Source organism: Equus przewalskii, chromosome 8 (genome assembly GCF_037783145.1).
Source record: "Equus przewalskii isolate Varuska chromosome 8, EquPr2, whole genome shotgun sequence".
Lineage (NCBI taxonomy): Eukaryota > Metazoa > Chordata > Mammalia > Perissodactyla > Equidae > Equus > Equus przewalskii.
In genome coordinates, this window is record NC_091838.1 from 48,030,730 (window position 1) to 48,051,238 (window position 20,509).

Sequence of the window (20,509 nt, forward strand, 5' to 3'; positions counted from 1 at the left end):
AGGGACCATTTCAGGAAATAATATAATGCTGGTAGTTCTCTGAAATCCTCTGTTGACACCTTTTGAAAAGATCAAAGAAGAACCTGCATTGGAACTTAGGAGTTGGGGGTCGTGGAGTCATAGGTTTGGAAGAAAATCCTTGAAAGAGCCATTTAAAGAAATTCTGTGGGGCCGGCCCCATGGCCGAGTGGGTGGGTTCACGCGCTCTGCTTCGGTGGCCCAGGGTTTCACGGGTTTGGATCCTGCGTGCAGACATGGCACCACTCGTCAGCCATGCTGAGGCGGCATCCCACATGGCACAACCAGCAGGACCTACAACTAGAATATACAGCTATTACTGGAGGGGCTTTGGGAAGAAGAAGATGAGGAAAAATAAAAAGAAGATTGGCAACAGATGTTAGCTCATGTGCCACGCTTTAAAAGAAAAAGGAAATTCTGCATAACTGACACTCCTAGTGGCACAGAGGATAATTGTGTTTGGAAAAACAGGACAGATATAACCAACTCCGAAGTGAAATGCATTTCAGACGATTAGACTCCAAGTGAGAAGTTTGGAGAATACCTTAACCAATTTGCTTCTCTTATATTTCACTTTTGTATTATGCACAATTGATATGTAATAAAATCTATGTCTATTCAAAAAATTTTTTTGCAACTGATAATCAATTAATTAATATTGTTAATTTGAGCATCAGCAATGGCGACTTCAACCTGTACTCCTGGCTCTACATTGTTGGAAGTAGTCTGCTAATGCTCTCAGAACTGTGCAAATCAATGATTGCTTGTGGATTCTCATCTGGAAACGATCCTGTCTTAGAACCTTCCACAGGAAGAATTTTTCTTGTAGTGATTGTCAGAGTCTTGGTGGAAGCCCACGTCCTTTCACTTTGAGGTTCTTTTACTTTGTATCTCTAAATCAAGTCTGCCCACACCTTCTGCAGGGGTTTTCTGCTGCAGCTAGTTAGTGTGACTCTAATTTGGCGAATCCTCCCTTCTGGCTCCATGGGTGTCTTTCTGGATCCTTACAAACTCTCTGACCAATCTGTTCCTGGGTAAGAGCAAACAGCTGCAAGTCAGGAGCTGCAATGGTGACCATGTCTTCCTCTAAGAGCTATTAAAGTTTAAAAAATTGTTTCAGTCAATATAAAATAAAAATGCTAAGTGATATGAAAGCATTGTATCCTAGTTTAATTAGTGGCATCCCCTCTCCCTTTCTCAGTGATACTAAGACACTGGTGCATCTTGTAATCAGTGGCATCTCAGATTTGATGAAATATGGTAGCTTCAGCTTTGGAGGGGTGTGGGTCAAGCAGCCAATTGGACATAAAAGTCTATTAGGTCATTTTGTTGTTGTTTTTGCATATTTATCATTTTGAATTCAAACTATAGGAGACTGACCATATCAATGGATGTGATTAATCACCTAGGTTTCTACATTTTTTTTTATGCTCTTAAGCTGGGTGTTCCTAATTGTACTAACTTTTGAAACCAAGGGTACAAGATTTTACTGTGGTCTTTATTAAATTTCATATTCTTGGCTCTGGCCTTTTGTTCCCATCTGCCAAGATCATTCTGGATCATGATTCTCTCGTTTATGGTATTAACTATCCCTCCCAGTAGCCTTCTGCCATCTGTAAATTTGATAAGCCCAATTTCTATACCTTTATCCAAGTCACTAATAAAAATGTCAAGCAGCTCTGGGACAATTTTGGAGACCCACGGCACTCATTAGTCATTCCCTCTGGTTGGCATGAATCCACAGATCAACTCCTTCTGGACATGGTATTTTCCCCAGATGTGGCTCCGTCCATCGGAAACAGCGCTGTTGTTAGGCACCCAAGCTCTGATCTCAGAGTAGACCCCTAAAACCCCAGCTCCACCATATCTTAGCTACACAACCATGAGCAAGTTACCTGATGAATCTCTGCTTAGTTTCCTCATCTGTAAAATGGAAGAACTGTTTTTACTTTATAGGGATGGGCTGAGGATTAAATGAATTGTACTCACAAAACATAGCACAGTTCCTGACGTAGAGTAGGCTCTCAGTAAATATTAATGGTTAGTCCTATCAGTTTTCTCAGATTTCTCCATCCTGTCCAATACATATCATGAGATACTTTGTCAAATGCCTACCAAAAACTCAACATAAACGAACTTCATCATTCTATTGTTTTAGCAGACATCAAAAAAAAGACATGAGGTCAGTTTAGTATGTGCAGTTTATTATTTACTATGACTTGACTATTTTCAACAAGGGGTTGATGCAGCTTAAAATAAAAGATACATGTAGATTTATTTGTGGTGACTCCAGGCTGACTCTTAATGATCAACACTCCATTTTTAAGGGTTTACAAACGCTTTTTGTTGACTCTTTCCAAAGTTTTTCTAGGAATCCATGTAAAACTGACAATTCCATATTTTTTTGAGTCTTCATTTTTGCCACATAATGGCAACTAATATTTGCCTCTCTCCAAGCTTCTAGTGATTTCACCATTCTCCATAGTTTCTTAAAGATTGTTGTTGATATTTGTATGATCATATCTGTAAATTATTTCATTATCCTAGATGTATTTCACGAGATTTGCAGAATTAAACTCATTTGAAGCAGCTGGTGCTCTCTTACCACCTCTTCATTTATCTTGGACTTCATTTCCTTATAGCTTTTGTCATTCTGTCCTTAAAAGTAGTGGTTTAAAATCTTTAGATTACATCGGAATCGCTTAAAGGAGGCAGAGGCTGTTAAAAATGCACATTTCCAGGGGCTGGCCCCGTGGCTGAGTGGTTAAGTTCACGCGCTCCGCTGCAGGCGGCCCAGTGTTTCGTTAGTTCGAATCCTGGGCGCGGACATGGCACTGCTCATCAGACCACGCTGAGGCAGCGTCCCACATGCCACAACTAGAAGAACCCACAACGAAGAATACACAACTATGTACCGGGGGGCTTTGGGGAGAAAAAGGAAAAAATGAAATCTTTAAAAAAAAAAAAAATGCACATTTCCAGCCTGCTCTCAGAGACTGCAGGTTAGTAGATCTGAGCTGGGGATTGAGAATACACCTTTTAACAAACACTCTAGGTGATTCGGATGTACCACCTTGTGAGAAACACCTTATATCACGGAAAATAATGGGATTTTTTCTTATAAAGCTCTTATACATATTAGCATTACATATCTTTCCCAGGAATTGATCTTACTTGGTTAGTTGTTTTAGTCCAAACATAACTTGTAAAAAGCCCTTTTGTTTAGCATTTTTCACAAGCCTCAGATTATCCTGGATTTTGACCTTCCTGACAGTACTTACAAAGCTTATTCCTTTTAAAAATAATTGCTCTTGGTTATGAGTCATTCCTGTCCCTGTTAGCCTATGTGCTTTGAAAGCCTGAGCCCCCTGGAGAGCTCTCTGTGCAGTCCTAGGTTGGCTCCTTCAGATGCCCCTAGGGCAGTAGTCTGCATACCCTTGTGTCATTTAGCTGGGATTCATTGATAATGAGATGAAGGCTGTGCTTGACAGAGAGACAAACTATAGAGGCTACTTATTAGGATGCCTATTGGAAACCTACCCGGGAACTGGTAATATCCTTGTGCTCTGCTATTTGGAAGAGATTGAAGTGAGAAGGGGTGGGTCCAGGCCACCCAGCCTCCTGAAATTTCTTATGTTTGGCCTTCTCCTAGACTTCTTCCCTGATGCCCCGTCTTACTTCTTCCTCTCTGACCTTCTGGACCTCATGTAGGCTTTCATTATTGCAAATGCCACACTGTATTTTAGTTGTTTGTTCATATGTCCGCCATATATTACAACTTCATAAAGGCAGGAGCCATGTCTCCTTTATTTAAAACAAAAACAACACAAAACAAACAAAAAGCCTGCACTTTACATACTACTTGGCATACAATAACCATTCGATAAATATTTGTTGAACTAAGCCAAGGATAACAAATATTTGACAGGCTTATTGCATTCCCTGTCCTGGGTTGGGGCAGACATTGCTAATGGATCTCACAGCTCTTTCCTCCTGAGCCTGGGAGCAGTTTCAATATTCTTCAAAAGATGTTTTTCCATCAAATTGACCATAACTGGCTTGCAAAATGGAAACGATTTGCCAATTCTGAACAAAATGCAAGTCCTTTCCTCTCACAGGTCAGTTATTAACTCCATTTGTGGAACCAAAAAAAGAAAAAACTTATAAATATAAATTAAGTTCTAAAAAAAGTCTCAAGCTGGTATGATAAATGCTAAGGGGAAAATACAGGGAATTGAATTTGAAGATCATGAAGTCGCCACTGTCTCACAATAAGCAGGTGCTGGGTTTTCCAGCTTTTGAGACTCTGGAATGATACTAACAATATAATAATGAGACTGATACTAAAGCTCAGCACCTCATCTCATGGGATCAGCAAGTCGGAAAACTTTCAGGTAATGATTCTAATACTGCAGGCGCAGGGCGCACAATTTCAAGTTGGATCCAAAATCAATGTGTAAGCTGAGAGCCCTGGCTTCCAACATAGCTCGGGAGGCAGGGCTGGCATTATTTGTGCTGAAAGGGAGATAAACAAAAGGAAGGCCATCTGAAGAGAATTTTATTTCCTCCCACTCCCTTCACCTCCCCTTCCTCATGCACCCTTTGAACTTTGATTATTATCGATCACTTAACAATCGTGACATTTCCATTTGACACTTGACGCTTCCATAAAGTTCTCTTTTTTGTGTCTATATAACCTGCCTGAAGTGAGGCTGTTCTGAAATAAAGACCCTCTGTATCTCTGACGCTTTCTCTCAAATGCCCCTCTTGCTGCTTTCTCTTATGTTCCTATTCTAGAACTTAGTGATACTGAGAAAAACACGCCTTCTTTTAACTCCTACTTGGAAGGCTAAAGGACTTAAAGGCACATTTAGGTCATTTATAAGCTCTGAGTTTTCTGGAGTGAGTCTCAGAGGGAAACTCGGTTTTAAGAGGCTACAATAGAAAAATGCTTATTTACTGGATCCCGCTAGTGAGTGAGATTCTCCAAATCAGAAAAAAAATTTATCATAGAGTAATTTTAATTTTAATTCCTTATACAGATAGAAAATGGATTAAAGACATTACTCTGCTTCCAGAAACAGCCGCACTGGTTTGATACTGCCGCAGGATCAGCACCAAGAGTTTGTTCACTGTGTGTGGAGCACAGCAGGGAGTCTCCTGTGAGCTGCTGTAGTAAGTTGGGCTAAATGTCTCCATTTTGCCTCTTCTCGAGCTTTTTGGGCAGACTTTTATAGTCCTTCTATTCTCTCGTCGTGGAGCTGTCAGATGCTGTACCTGGTTCTTACAATGAGCCCACCTTTCAAAATGCATATCTTCTTTCAAGTTATTGTTTCTAAAGGTTTATGGGCTAGAAAACCAGAGATTAAGGTTTCTCTGAATTGTGTATAAAATAAGAGTTAATAAATTCTGAAAGAGGCATTAGGGACTTTCTGATGAATAAAGTACATTGAATTAAGTGATGAGCCTTTTGTCATCTAATTGGACTGTGTAGAGTCATTTTAGACCTATTCTTGGATTCTTGGGTGGTTGAGTTTGCTGGAAAAGCAATTTCTGGATCAAGTGTTGTAAATTTAAAATAATTTAGTAGTGGTTAGAAAATTAAATTTTTTGGAAAACATTTCTTAGAAAATTTTAGGTATGTTCCTGAAAAGTTTTATGCAATTCAATTTTTTTAGTCTATAAAAGGGAACCTTTGCAATGATTCTTTTCCTGAAGTTCTGAGTTAAAAAACAACTGCTTGCTTTTCCATATGTTAACTTGCTTAGAGCAGGTCATGTCAGTTTATAGTTTCTAAGTGTGCATTCAACCAAGCCTAGGAAGATCAGGGAAGGACTTCCATTTCCAGGAATAAGGCAGGATAGAAACAACCAAAATATTGACTAAATACTCCCACTAGAAACAACCAAAAATATTGACTAAAAAAATTTTTTTTGACTTCTTAGAAGAATCGAAGATCTGGCAAGATAGCAAGAAACCAAAGTCCAAAATCAAAGGGGAAACAAGATCTCTGAAACTTAAGCAGCACCTTAATGCTTTTTTTGAACTAAGGGTATTTTCCAATTTGAGCTAATTTGAACTTCAGTTTTGAGGGCTTCTCAAGACATGGGGGACAAAAACAAAAGCTCAGGACCTCACTAATATGGGTCAAACCCTCAGAGCAAGGGTGAAATAAAAGTAAATGTGCCTCCACCCTCAGGACCAGGAGATTACAGGAAAAGTTGCCCTTATGATGAGCACAGCAAGATAGGCAGTAATGGCCAGGAACTACTCTGAGGAGGTATAACTTCAAGTTGGTACTTTCACAGCTTCCAAATCCATATTACTTTGGTGATCAAAAAAAAAAAAAAAGAAAGGGGGCTGGCCCCGTGGCCAAGTGGTTGGGTTCGCGCGCTCCACTGCAGGCAGCCCAGTGTTTCGTTGGTTCAAATCCTGGGCGCGGACATGGCACTGCTCATTGGACCACGCTGAGGCAGCATCCCACATGCCACAACTAGAGGAACCCACAGTGAAGAATATACAACTATGTACCGGGGGGCTTTGGGGAGAAAAAGGAAATAATAAAATCTTTAAAAAATAAATAAATAAATAAATAAATAAATAAACAAACAAACAATACCAAAAACAACAACAAAGAGACACCATAAAGTCCTCTCAAGTTGTGAATTTAGTTTAAAGTGATTTAGTTTAAAGAGCCCCTGTATGCCTAGAAGAAGCAAGTGAAAGTTCTTTCTGGAGAAAATTAGTGTCATCCTAGGCTTCAAAGAATTTCCCCCAAATACATTTTCAGGACAATGAACAACATACAGTCAAAAATAACTAAGCCTATAAGGACATAAGCCATCAAGAATGAGAACCAGAAGAAAGAGACCTCAAAATACTTTAGATTTTGAAATTATTAGACAAAGTCTACAAAAACAACTGTGCTTACTAAATTCAAAGAAAAAATAGAAAATATATGTACAGAAAAGAAAATGATAAAAGTGACCCAGCAGATTTTAAAAAGAACAAAATAGAACTTCCCAAAAGAAGGAAATACAATAACCCAAGTTAAAAACTCAATAGACATGTTCAAGGAGCTTAGACACAACTGAAGAGAGAATTAGAGAACCGAAATATAGATCAGAAGAAATTATTTAGTGTGTATTACAGAGAGACAACAATATAGCACATATAAAAGAGAAGTTAAGAGACACGAAGAATAGAGTGAAAATGTCTACCATTCATTAATCAGACTTCCAGAAGGAGAGGAGAGAAGGACTTGGATAAAGATAGTATTTGAAGAGAGAATGACTACGAATTTTTCAGAACTGATCAAAGACATCAATCTACAGATTCAAGAATGATAACCAGGAAAAATAAAAAGATATCTACATCTAGACCTATCATTGTAAAACTTTAGCAAAATAAAGACAAACAAAATCTTAAAATCAACCAGAGAAAAAGATGTTCTTTAAAGTAGTGGCAACTAGACAATAGCTGGATTCTTAATAGTAATGAAGGAAGCCTGAAGCCTGTGTAATGAAACCACCAATGCACTTAAATAATTGCCAACCTAGAATTCTACACCTAACAAAAGTATCTTTCAAGAATGAGGTCAAAATAAAGACCTTTTTATTTTATTTTACTTTTGCTGAGGAAGATTCGCCATGAGCTAACATTCACTGCCAATCTTCCTCTTTTTGGATATGGGCCACCCCCATAGCATGGCCACTGACAGAGAAGTGGTGTAAATCTGTGCCTGGGACCTGAACCTGGGCTGCTGAAGTGGAACATGAGGAACTTAAGCACTAGGCCACTGGGGCTGGCCCTAAAGTCATTTGTTGACAGATTGAAGCTGAGAGAATTTGCCACCACCACACTCTAAGAGTTTTCTTTAGGTAGAATAAAAGTGATCTCACAAGGAAGACCTGAGATAGAAGAAGAACAAAGAAAACATATGGATACATCTAAGTGAATGTTAACTGTATAAAACAACAATAACATTGTCTTGAAGGGCGAAGTTAGAACAATAAAAACTCAATAGAATTAAAATAACAATAACATGTCAGGAAGGGTAAATGGAATTAAAATATTTTAAGATCTTTGACTTTTGTGGGAGAAAGGCAAAGGCATTGATTAATTCCAGACTTTAAATTAAAGATGCATGTTAATTTCTAGGATAATCACTAAAAATTAGAGTATATAATTTCCATATCAGTAGAAGGAAAAGAATAGAATGATTAAAATAATTTTTTTTTGAACAATCCAAGAAGGCAAGAAATGAAAGAAAAAGCAACACACAATAGATGGAACAAATATAAATGAGATGGTGCTTTTAAATTCCAGTTTTAAATAATATGTTAATTGTAAATGGACTATATGAGCAAAAGAATATATACAATATGATTCCATATACATAAAGGTCAAAAATAGACATAACTAAAGGAAATTATTTAGGAGTTGTGATAAGCTGAATAGCCCCCAAAGATATCCATGTCCTAGTCCTTGGAACCTGTGAATATGTTACCTTATGCGGCAAAAAGAATTTTGCAAATGTGATTAAGTTAAGAATTTTGAGACGGGGAGATTATTCTGGATTATCCAGTTGAGCCCTGTGTAGTCACAAGGGTCCTTGTAAGAGGGAGGTAGGAAAGTCAGAGTAATAAAGAGAAGAGAAAGAAGCAGAGGGCAAAGGAGAGAGAAGATGCCATACTGCTGGCTTTGAAGACGGAGGAAAGGGCCACAAGTCGAGGATTGCAGGCAGCCTGTAGAAACTAGAAAAGGCAAGATAACAGATTCTCCCCTAGAGCGTCTGGAAGGAACATAGTCCTGCAGACCCATTTTAGATTCTACCCCTAGAACTATAAGATAATTTTAAGCCGGTAAGTTTGTGGTAACTTGTTATAGCAGCAATAGGAAACTTTTGAAATATATATCTCTATTTCTATCTCTATATCTATATCTATGGGCAAAGCAACAAATAGAAGCAAGGAAATGATTATCATAGAAGTCAGGATGGTGGGTCCTCCAGGGCTCAGGAAGAGAGACAAGATGGGCAGGGTTCTAAGGCCCTGGCAAGTCTATTTCTTGACACAGGTGAGGGTTGCACACATAATAATTATTCTTAAACCATATATATGTTATATGCACTTTTTCTGCAATAGTGAATATTTCATAGTAATAAAAAACATGAAAAGTAAAAATAAAGACCAGGAAACCTGAAATTTAAGTGGGATTCACAGAATATTTAATCAGTAATGAGTTTCTAATAATTGAGAGACATTATCCAGTCTGTGGAATATCCCTGCTCCTTATAGTGCCCCCTTAATGCCTCCTGACATTTGACCTCTCCTCTGCTCATTAATACCCCCACAGGGCTGAGAATGGAAAGAATCTGGAGGATCAAAAGCCTTGTGTGGGCTCTATCACTTATTAACCATGTGGACTTGGACAAGTTACTTAAACTCTTGATTTCTTAATCTATAAAATGGAGGTAATAGTAGTATGTTCCTCTTGAAGTTGTTATAGGATATAAATGAGATAAAGCACTTAGCACAATGCCTATCTAGAAATGTCACCTTTTCACTTACCCATCCCTCTCTCCCTCCCAAAATAATGTCTAAGGAGCACTTGCTTTGTACCAGCCCCCTTGATAGGTCCGAGGAATCAAAGCCAAGTAAACCATGGCCTCATCTTCAAAGAGTTCTTAGTTTAGTGGAGGAAGACAACAAAAAATACATAATTGTAATGCAAAGGGTTAGCAGTACACTTAAGGTATAAACAACATGCTGAGGCATTGTAGGAGAAGGAGTCATTAACCTGGCATGGGGTGGGGTAAGGAAAGGGACCAGGCAGAGAAGCCTGCCCAGAGGTGACACTTGAATGAAGTCTTAAAGGATGAGTAGGAACTCACCAGCTGGAGAAGGTGAGGGAGGGGTATTTCCATAAATGGGTCAGTATAGGCAAGCTTGGAAGGAGATAATGGATTGGGGAAATGGCAAGTTGCTGGGTGTTAAAGTATTGTGGAGGGAGATGATGTTGGAATAATCAGTTGTGGTCAGGAATCAAAAGGTCACGTTTACCATGTGAAAGAGTTGGGGCCTTCTTCTCTAGGCAGTGGAGAGCTACTGCTAGCAGGGGTAGGATGAACTGAGCCCTATATTAGAAATACCACTCTGTCTCTGTGTGGATGGATGGGAAGGATTCTGAAGACTACTCTCTGCCATAGTCCAGGTGAGAGGGCTTGAACTAAGGCAGTGGCCTTGGAATGGCTAAAGGGGACATAGATTCACAAGATATTTAGGAGGTAGAACCGACTTGATTTGGTAACCTGTTGATTCAGGGTGGACGTAATTACCAGATTTCTAACTTGTGCAAGAATGATGATGGATAATAATGCCATTAACCAAGTTTGAAGAGACCAATAGAGCAGGTTTTGGGGTAAAGATACTAGGAATTTCATTTTAGATTTACTGTGTGAGATGCCTGTGGGACATCGGGTAGAAATTTCTAGTAAGGAGTTGGAAATTTGGCTCTGCAACTCAGGAGAGAAATGAAATGTGGACATGGATATTTGGAAGCCTCAAACATATAAATGGAGGTTGAAGCCAGAGGAGCATATGGGATGACCCAAGCGATCAATATGTTTGTTGAGTCTACTTGAAAAGAATGAGTATTGTGCTCACATAAGTGCCTTTTTCCTTAGCATATATTTTGGGCCTAGGTTAAGAATGTTTCCATATAACCTATTCCTTTACCCAAGATTATATTAGATTACTCATAGTAGTTACTCTTCTTAGAGTAACTACTAATGACTTAAGTCCATGCAACAGCTTCAATTTAGAATGTTGGATTTTACCAAAGTCATTTAAGAACAAGAGATGTGGAAAATTCTATTAGAGTATTCTGACAGGTAAATCTTGTACCTGGATAGTAATTGAGCAAAAGATTTGCACAAAATATTTAATGCAATAGCAAGAGTTCTGAGGATGTCACGATTTGTACTCTTAGATGGAAATTCGGTAGACAACTCATTAGAAATTTTCAGCATAGCTAAAAAATTCTTATTTTTAACTAAAAAAAATTTTTTTTGAGGAAGATTAACCTTGAGCTAACTACTGCCAATCCTCCTCTTTTTTGCTGAGGAAGCCTGGCCCTTAGCTAACATCCATGCCCATCTTCCTCTACTTTATATGTGGGACACCTACCACAGCATGGCCTGCCAAGCGGAGCCATGTCCACACCCAGGATCCCAATTGGCGAACCCCGGGCCGCCGAGAAGTAGAATGTGCTAACTTAACCACTGCGCCACCGGGCCAGCCCCTAAAAAATTCTTGATCTTTAAAAATTTTTTTCATCTAATACTGTGATTTTCCAATAACATACCTCAGAAGTTTCGGACCTTTTGAAGCTAGAATCATTGACTTTTCAGCCCCAGAAGGGACCTTAGAGGTCATTTAATCTAATTCTTTAAGTTTGCAAATAGAGACTAAAGAGAGAGTGCCACACCATGGCCACTTGACCTGGGATAAGTGACCAGATCTCTTGATCTCTCGATCATTCTTTCCTCTTCACACCATCCTTCCCCTCAGTGGAATCCAAGGTTGCTAAAGTTTCAGGAAAAAATGAATTAAACTTCAGCTGTCCAAATGACGTTCTAATTTATTTATGAATTCAGTGCATATCTGTGACACTTGGAGCTAGATAAGAACAAAAAGCCAAATGTGATTAAGATTCTTCCTTTGCCTCATTCTGTCTCAGGCTTCTTGGCAGAATGCATTATAGGAGGCCCACAAGGACAGACCTGGAGGACAGGACAACGACGAGAGTCTAATCTCAAGTAGGGTTGCCAGATTTAGCAAATAAAAATAAGAGGATGGGGGCTGGCCCCAGGGCTGAGTGGTTGGGTTCGTACGCTCCGCTGCAGGCGGCCCAGTGTTTCCTTGGTTCGAATCCTGGGCGTGAACATGGCACTGCTCGTCAAACCACGCTGAGGCAGCATCCCATATGCCACAACTAGAAGGACCCACAACGAAGAATACACAACAGTGTACCGTGGGGCTTTGGGGAGAAAAAGGAAAAAATAAAATCTTTAAAAAAAAAAAAAATAAGAGGATGCCCAGTTAAATTTGAATTTCAGATAAATAACAAATCATTTTTTGGCATAAGTACATCTTATTCAATATTTGAGACATACAACTACTTACACTAAAAAAGTATCCATTGTTTATCTGTAACTGTAATTTAACTGGGAGTTGTGTATCTTGTCTGGCAACCCTAATCTTGAGATCAAGGACACAGACTTTCAAGCACTTGGAGATGAGTGAGGCAGATGGAGTCAGCCCCACTATAGGTGGCTGATGTTTTCCAAATTTCAAATCATCCTAAGATCTGCTACTCTTTGCGCAGAAGCAAAGGAGTGTCATGCTGCGCCCCTGCCATTCCCCCCAAAACTGTAGTATAATGTGAGACTGATCTCTCACGAGATTAGCAGGCATGGGGGTGCGAGGTACGGGCCCAGAGTCTCATCTCCGTGTGTTCTAAATCAGCTGCATGCTCTCCTGCGCCTTTAATAGTGCAGACCAATTTTGCAGGCACAGAATCAGAATTCATTATATAATCAGTGATTACAAAACCAAAGCTAAAATGTGGAACAATACAATGTTCCATCACAGAAAACCATAAAAAAAGAAGCATTCTGCAAGTCAACGTCTTACCCTGGTGTCCGAGGCCAGGACCCTGCACGTAAGGCTCATTTAACAAAAGGCTGAGTGAGCATTAACGACTCACCAGGGAGCGAGGAGCCTCTTCACAAAACCAGAGCCGAGTGACAAGGGCGTTGAAACACCAGCTGCGTGTCAGCGTATTAGCAGAGTTTGGCCACACGCTCAGCAGCAGTAAGACGTCATAATACTAACTCTAACAGGGATTTCCAAATTCAGCTACAGTGGCCACACAGCAATGCCAAACCTAGGCTGCGAGACTAGGCATGAAATTCTCTCTCTAGGTGCCTCCGGTGTCCTCAGCTAGAAGTGCTGGGAGTGATGGCAGCAGTGGCAGTGGAGGTGGGGAGTTAGAAGTGATTGGGCAAATCTGGGGAGAAACACAATTTAATTAAGCAATAGAAGTGGGGTATAGTTGCAAGCATATTTGCAAAGCGGCACCTCGAGCCATGGCCACATTTCCTCATAGCAGCAAGAGGATCATGTAGTCAGTTTCAGTTTTTACCTGTTATTCTAAACAGAAATGATCTTACAGAACATTTGAGCCTGATATTTAAAAAAAAAAATTCAATGTTCAGTCTTAATGTTGCATAGAGTAAAAAATAAATGCTGAAAACCAGGACATAATGAGGTTAAGAAAGTGGTTAATTATAAAAGTTACACGTGGCTGCCACTGCTAAAAATCACAGTGAGTAACTATATAATACTTCTAGTTTCTGAAACTTTAGTGAAGGAAGAAGCTGATGGTGCCTGAGTGTCCACCATGGGCCGGGGCTTTATAGGAGCTTTTGATCATCTCACCTAATTCTTTTAATTTTTTTTTAGTATTTTTTAAATTGTGGTAAGATGTAGATAACATAAAATTTACCACTTTAACCATTTTTCAGTGTACAATTCAGTGGCATTAAATACATTCATAATGTTGTGCAACTATCTATCACTGCTATCCATCTCCAGAATTTTTTCATCATCCCAGGAGAAATTCTGTACCATTAAGCAACTCCTCATTTCTCCCTCCTCTCAACCTCTGGTAACCACTATTCTATATTTTGTCTCTGTGAATTTGCCTATTTTAGGTACCTCATAAAGTAGAATCATATTTTACTTTTGTGTCTGGCTTATTTCACTTAACAGGATGTTTTCAAGGTCTACCCATGTTGTAGCATATATCTTTTCTAATTCGTACAACTTTCAAATTAGGTTCTGTTATTACTCTAAGGAAATGACCCTGCCTCCAGGCATTGCATGCTCTGTCCCTGGAATTAGGGTCGAATGGTCTGTTCTGGTGGGATTGCTCTATTGACGCCAGAAAGTCTGGCCACACCATCCTGGATGTGGCGTGGTGATGCAGGAGCAGGGGTTTCTAAGTTCTTTCAACCTCCAAGGAGTGAAGAAATGGGCTTAGGGGAGGAATAGAGCTGCTTGGGGACTTTCTGGGGACAAAGCCAATTTTCCCAGAGCAGCATTTAGAAGCCCCGAGCCCCGAAACCATTCTAGTGCCTCATCTTCCCTCTCCCTCTCCTAATACAGATTTCACAATAGAAATAATACCAAATCAACAATGTGAGCAGTCCGATGATAGTCCCCATTACTTTTTTTTAAAAAAAACCTCAACTTTTATTTTGACATAATTTTAGACTTACAGAAAAGCAGCAAAAACACTACAGAGAGTTCCCCTATATGCTTCACCCAGCTTTCCTTGCTAACACCAAGCGGAACCATAGTACAATGATCAAAATTCAGAAATTAACACAAGTGCAATACTATTAACTAAACTACTGACTTTGTTTAGATTTCACCAGTTTTCCCACCAATGTCCTTTTACTGTTCCCATATCCAATCCAGGGCCCCATGCTGCGTTTGATCATCATGTCTCCTTAGTCAATTCAACCTATAACAATCCCACTGTTTTTCCTCGTCTGTCAAGACCTTGAGAGTTTTGAAGAGTACTGGTCAGTTATTTCATAGAATGTCCCTTAACTTGTGGTTGCTTAGTGTTTTCTGATGGTTAAGTTGAAGTCATGCATTTTTGGCAAGAAAACTCTTCTTAGTGCAAAATATCAGGGGGTACGTCTGTCAAGGTGTCTCAATACTGGTGATGTGGATCTTGATCCCTGGTTAAGGTGGTGTCTGCTGAATTTCTCCACTGTAAGCTTACTATTTTTCTCTTTGTAATTAATGAGGATGATGGTAAAAATACTTTGAGACTGTGCAAATATCCTGTTTCTCCTCAAACTTTTGCCTGCTAATATTAGCATCCATCAGTGCATCTTGCCTGCAGCAATTATTACTGTGGCGTTCTAATGCTGATTTTCTATTTTCTTCATTCTTCCTACATTTACTAAGTGGATTCTTTTCTAAGAAAGAGCAACCTTTTCTCTTACATTTATTTATTTATACCAGTATGGACTCATGGATATTTATTTCATACTTCAATGCTTTAAAAATTTAATCAAATGTCAAATTTTTCCTAAAAAATTCCCTTCTCTCTAGCCCGTGTTCATCCTCCATCCCTTCTTCTGTTGCCTGAGGTTTGTTGGTTCCCTAACCACATGGGTGGTCTGCCTGTTGAGCCATCCTGCTTTGAAGAGATGCGGTAAGTTCATGGAGAGCCGCCATTCACAGGATGGGCCAGGAAGCCTCTTCATGCTGGGGTGGGGGGCAGGCGCTGCGAAGGTGTGTTCTCAATGCTGCCGTGACTCATCTGGAATGAGGGCCGAACCCCTGAGGCCCATCAGAGGGTGGGAAACGAGGAGATCCTCACCTCCAGCCAAAGTGAGCAGGAAAGAGGAAAGGAATGGTGCTGAAGAAAACCGGGAGGTTGATAATGTCTTACACTTGGCATTTCCCAAGTCCTACGGCTCAGGTCTGAAGAAAATGTGATGATCAAAGTAGTAGTAGTAATAGCAGTAGTAGTAGTAGTAGGTCAAAGTTTCCAACTGTAGAAAACCAGGCATTGGCTGAGGGTCATCTCCAGGCCCCTCTGTATGAATGTCTGCTCACTCTTTGTGTTAGTGCTGGTCTGGGCTTAGGAGGACGAGGCGATAGTTTGGGTGAAAGGTCCTCTTCATGAAAGGATTCACTTTGAATGGCAGGAAACAACCCCTTCTCCTCCCAAGTACACTTTAAAATTACTCCTTTTATGAGGATTAGAGTCAGACTGGATTCAGGGTGTGAATGAGCCTATAGACCATCTATGTACCCACAGATACGTTGTAGTCCCCAACTACATGTTGTGCATGCTGTTCCTTTGAATCGCTGGTCCCCAGAGGAGGCATGGGTCACTGTCTCATTGGGAGAGAAGAAGCTGGCCTCAGCTCCCCCCACTGTGGGCTTAGAGCTCGTCATAGACAGAGAGCTCCTTCTGCTTGGCCTCCTATCCTCACTTTTGCAGGAGAGAAAAGGCGTTAATCTTTCCTCAGGGGAGCCCTGGTCTATCTAGGGCAAGGCAGAACTGTTTTGATTGTAATGTTGGTTTTCTTGTCACCACACGGTGTGTGCACGTGTCTGTCTGCTGGTCACTTCTTGAGCACCTTCTATGTACCAGGCCCCATGCAGAGATCTTTACCATCATGGTGAAAATTTCAGTAAGTATTGGTACCCCATTTCACACAGGAAGAAACTGAGACCCAGCAATTCCTACCACTAGCGAGGGTGGGGCTAGGACGGAAGTCTCTCTGGCTCCGAAGTTGCACCTCCTTCTATCAGGCCACACCCACCTTGGGAGGATGTCCAATTTCAGACTTTCTTTCATTCCTTATCCTCGGGATTCTCGGATGTTGTGCCTTCAGAACTTTTTTCTTGACTTTAGGCTCTGGGTCTCAACTCCACAGCGGCCGCAGAAACATGTTGTATAACCTTCCTACCAGGGAGGTTCTTTTCCCAAGTGTGGGCTCTTTAGTGACATGGCCTGTGGCAGGGGAGTCAGAGCTTCAGAATTTGATGTTTCCCCTAAGTGAATTCCAGAGTGACAAGAACAAGAGTAGAATCACTCCTTATTCAAGTGGTGGTATTTTGTTGTGGTTTTTCTTTTGGTGGAGAAGATTGGCCCTGAGCTAACATCTGTTGCCAATCTTCCTCTTTTTGCTTGAGGAAGACTGTCACTGAGCTAACATCTGTGCCAGTCTTCCTCTATTTTGTATGTGGGATGACGCCACAGCATGGCTTGATGAGCCGTGTGTAGGTCTGTGCCCAGGATCTAAACTTGTGAACCCCGGGCTGCCAACATGGAGCACGTGGACTTAACCACTATGCTGCTGAGCCAGCCCCCTGAGTGTTTTTAATAATAAATTTTAGCTTGTATTTCCTGAAAATTTACAAAGCACAAGGCATTGTTACAAGCACCTCATACACATTATCTACCTAGAACTTCAGACAACCCAAGGGGACAGGGCTCTATCCCTTATCCAAGTTCCCTCCAGATCTTGGGTATGCTTTAGAATTCAGAATTATTCTTATTTTTGAGAGACAAATCTGTGTATATACTGTATTTTTCATAACACCCCCCAACAAGGTCTAGGGTGGCATCTGTCATCAAACATTAATATTTCTTCAGTGAGCATATGGAAAATCATGCTTCATGGGATAAATTAAAACTATATAAAATCTCACGTCAGTTAACGTCAGGTTTTGCTATCAAATGAAGTTCCTGCAAGCTTTAAAAAAACCCTGTTTTTCAGAGGTCTTTGGATTGCAGAATTGCTGATATAAGATTGTGGATCTGGAATACTATTATTCCCACCGTACAGAGGAGAAAAGCGAGGTTTAGACATATTTAGGGCCCTATCCAATGTCATACCGTATGTGGTAGAGCCAGGGTTTGGACCCAGTCTGATCGTGCTCACATCCCGGCACGTTTGAACCTCTGCTTTAACTCCAAACCTCCACATGGCAGGAGATGAAGGTACTCACACCCCATCTGTTTCACTTCCACAGGAGAAGCCACATGTTGCTGACATTCAAACACATTTTCAGGGGAACGACTAATAGATTTTCTTAGGAACTTACAGGCTAGGAGCATTTCCATACCGGACACCTTATGGGAGAGGTTAATAGAACAAAACACACCACCAGTCATTTTGGGGGCGGGGGGCGAAGGGTGTGTGACTTTCTCAGTCTCACTGAGAAAGTACGTTGTCTTCTCTATTGTTTCCAACTTTGCGTGCTTTGTCTTTAGTTCCACTTCTGCTCTGCTGAATGGACTGCAGGCCTCTGCTTTCAGTTCACACGGGCTCCAGGAGCTGCTGGCGGGTGCCACTGCTGGCTCCTCCACTGCTGCTCTTCTCTTCAGCTCTTCCTCCTTCCTAGGTCGGCTCTCTCTTTACCATGTCATTAGCCCCGTTGTTCAAGGTTCTCACCAATCCTTCTGTCATCCACTGATTTCATTATGTGAACGCAGTCTCCATAGCCACCTGCTAACTAAATAGCAGAGAAAAAGGATAATTTCACATAAGCATCCTCAGCCTCATTCTAGAACCTAAAAGCTTTTCATTCCAATTGAAGTAAAAGGGCCTGTCTCAGGGAATTGTAGAGGACAGAAGTGAGGGGGGGTGTGTGTGTGTGTGTGTGTGTTGCTGCTTTACCAAGGTTCCTGCCTCCTCCAAATCACCAAGAATGTGAATACCTGGCCAGCTACTCAGCAAAACATCAGATTCCAGGGAGCAGAGGAGAAAAGCAGGGAGAGATTTACTTTTCTGGCACTGAAATCTCTGCCTTTCGGCTGGGCTCGGCTTTGGCTGACATACTGCCACTGGCTGCCCACTCTGGTTAACGATGTCTGAGATCATGATGAAGTGAGATGCACTTGGCTGACCTTGTCTTTATATTTTTCCAGTCAAGTATATTGTCTTTCCTTGCACATGTTTGAAGCATAGCCAGACTTTGGTGGGGCAGAGCAGCCGCTGGTATTTGTTCAGGTTATTTGGTGGAGTCTGAGCGTGGGCAAAGAAAAACTGAATAGAAAGTGGATCTGTCCCCTTTTAAAATTTTGTTTTTCCACAGAGATCTCTCTTCTTGTGAAATTCTGTTTACCCCTGATGATCCTATGAAAGAGATTCTTTTTTCTTCAAGTTATGAGAAAACAAACCATTGGCAATAACGGGAGAATTCCACTGATTTTCATTAAGGGCTCATGAATGCTTGGGTCAAATCTCTTAATTATGGACATCAAAGGAGAATAATATATTTTAACTCAAAGTTTTTTTTCTTCAAAAGAATAGACCTCTGTGAAAACAAATGTTTCCTAACCCAATAAGGAAATCTGTGACAATCTGTGCTACTAGCTAATTTACTTAGAGTTTTATGTTTGTTTAAATTACACATGGTGTGGTGGGTCTTGCACTCCCTGTATTTTTTACAACTCGAGCCAGTGAAATACCAACAAGAATTTTCATGGGCACAACTTCTTCTGACGATGAAGCAGTCCCTCATTTCTTTTTCGGTTTACGTTCTGAGGTAACTACATATCCGCACACTCACAGCTCCCCTCAGAGCCTTTTTTCTCTCACCTTCGCTTCCAGCTCATGTTTTCTGCCCTGGACATTGCAGCCTTGTGACTCATGGTTTTATTCTCAGCTTCCTGTTTCTTACTCTACACACTGTACCTCTGTGATTATCCATTGCTGTGACTTGATTGCTCACCTAGGAGCTGGAGACCCCAATGTGTATCCAGCCCTGTCGAGCTCCAAAGCTGAGAACTCAACTGCCTCCTCCTGGACTTCTCTGTTGGGATATTCCACAGCCACCTCAAACCCAACATGTCCCAAAGTGTATTCGTTATCCACATATGCCCTTCTTTCTGCCATCACTGCCAATCCATTCTCTTCTTCCTCAAACCTATTCTCTCTTAGACCTCAAGCTCAATCGATGGTCCTGCCATTTACCCATCTCCTAAGCCAGAGTCATCCTTGGGTCATCCTCCATGATTCCTTCATTCCTTGAATCCAGTCAGTCATGCTGCTCCGTCAACTCTGCTTCGCAACCAGCTTCGGAAGCCATTACTCTTCTCTATCCCACTGCCATTGCCTTAGTGTAGATCTTCCTCTGTCCTCACCTGAGCTACAAGACCACCCAGCACTAACTCCTACAGCCCTGGGTCACCCTCACTCCGTCCATCCTACCCTCACCTCAAACCAGCCTTCACACTGTGCTTTCCCCTGGAGCTAACTTGCTCAAACACAAATCTGGTTTTGTTTTCACTTCCTTAAAACTCTTCAAGTGTTGCCCTTCATTTGCAAAAGAAAGTCCCATCTCCCTAGCGCTATATTCAAGGTCCGCCATGTTCTGGCCCCATTGTCTGCCTTTTCTCTTGCCCCCGTATGTTTAAATAATCTGATACTTCTCACTGATCCTTGAACATAGCATGTGACTTCAAACTTTTGGGCCTCTGTACATGAAATTCCCTCTACCTAGAAGGCTTTTCCCCCTCCTCTGCCTAGAAGACACCTACAAGGCCATTCATGTCAACAAACACTGACCAAGTGTCTACTATGTGCCTCAAGATTCTGCTAGGCAGTGGAGACAATAATGAGAAGGCATAGTTCTTTTTCTAAGCAGATATTTCAACCATTCCAGTTGAAATATCTCTTCTTAAAGAGCCCCGTAAGTCCCCCCTCCCCAGCCCCACTACCTGCGCATAGCAGACCATTTTTCCTTTCAACTTTGTGTATTCATCTTTCATTGCACTTACATGATATAACTTTTTGTTTGTCGGCCTAGGCCCAGAACCAAAGCCCATAACTTTGGGGAGAGGAAGTGAATAGTTTAAGGAATATGTGGGCACTGACATC

General features: G+C 41.0%; 1 pseudogene; it reads right to left on the bottom strand.

Annotated features, from left to right (window-relative positions):
- Positions 1–666: 666 nt before the first annotated feature.
- LOC139085142 (small ribosomal subunit protein uS10-like) lies at positions 667–19,525 on the bottom strand (annotated as a pseudogene).
- Between the last annotated feature and the right edge of the window lie 984 nt (positions 19,526–20,509).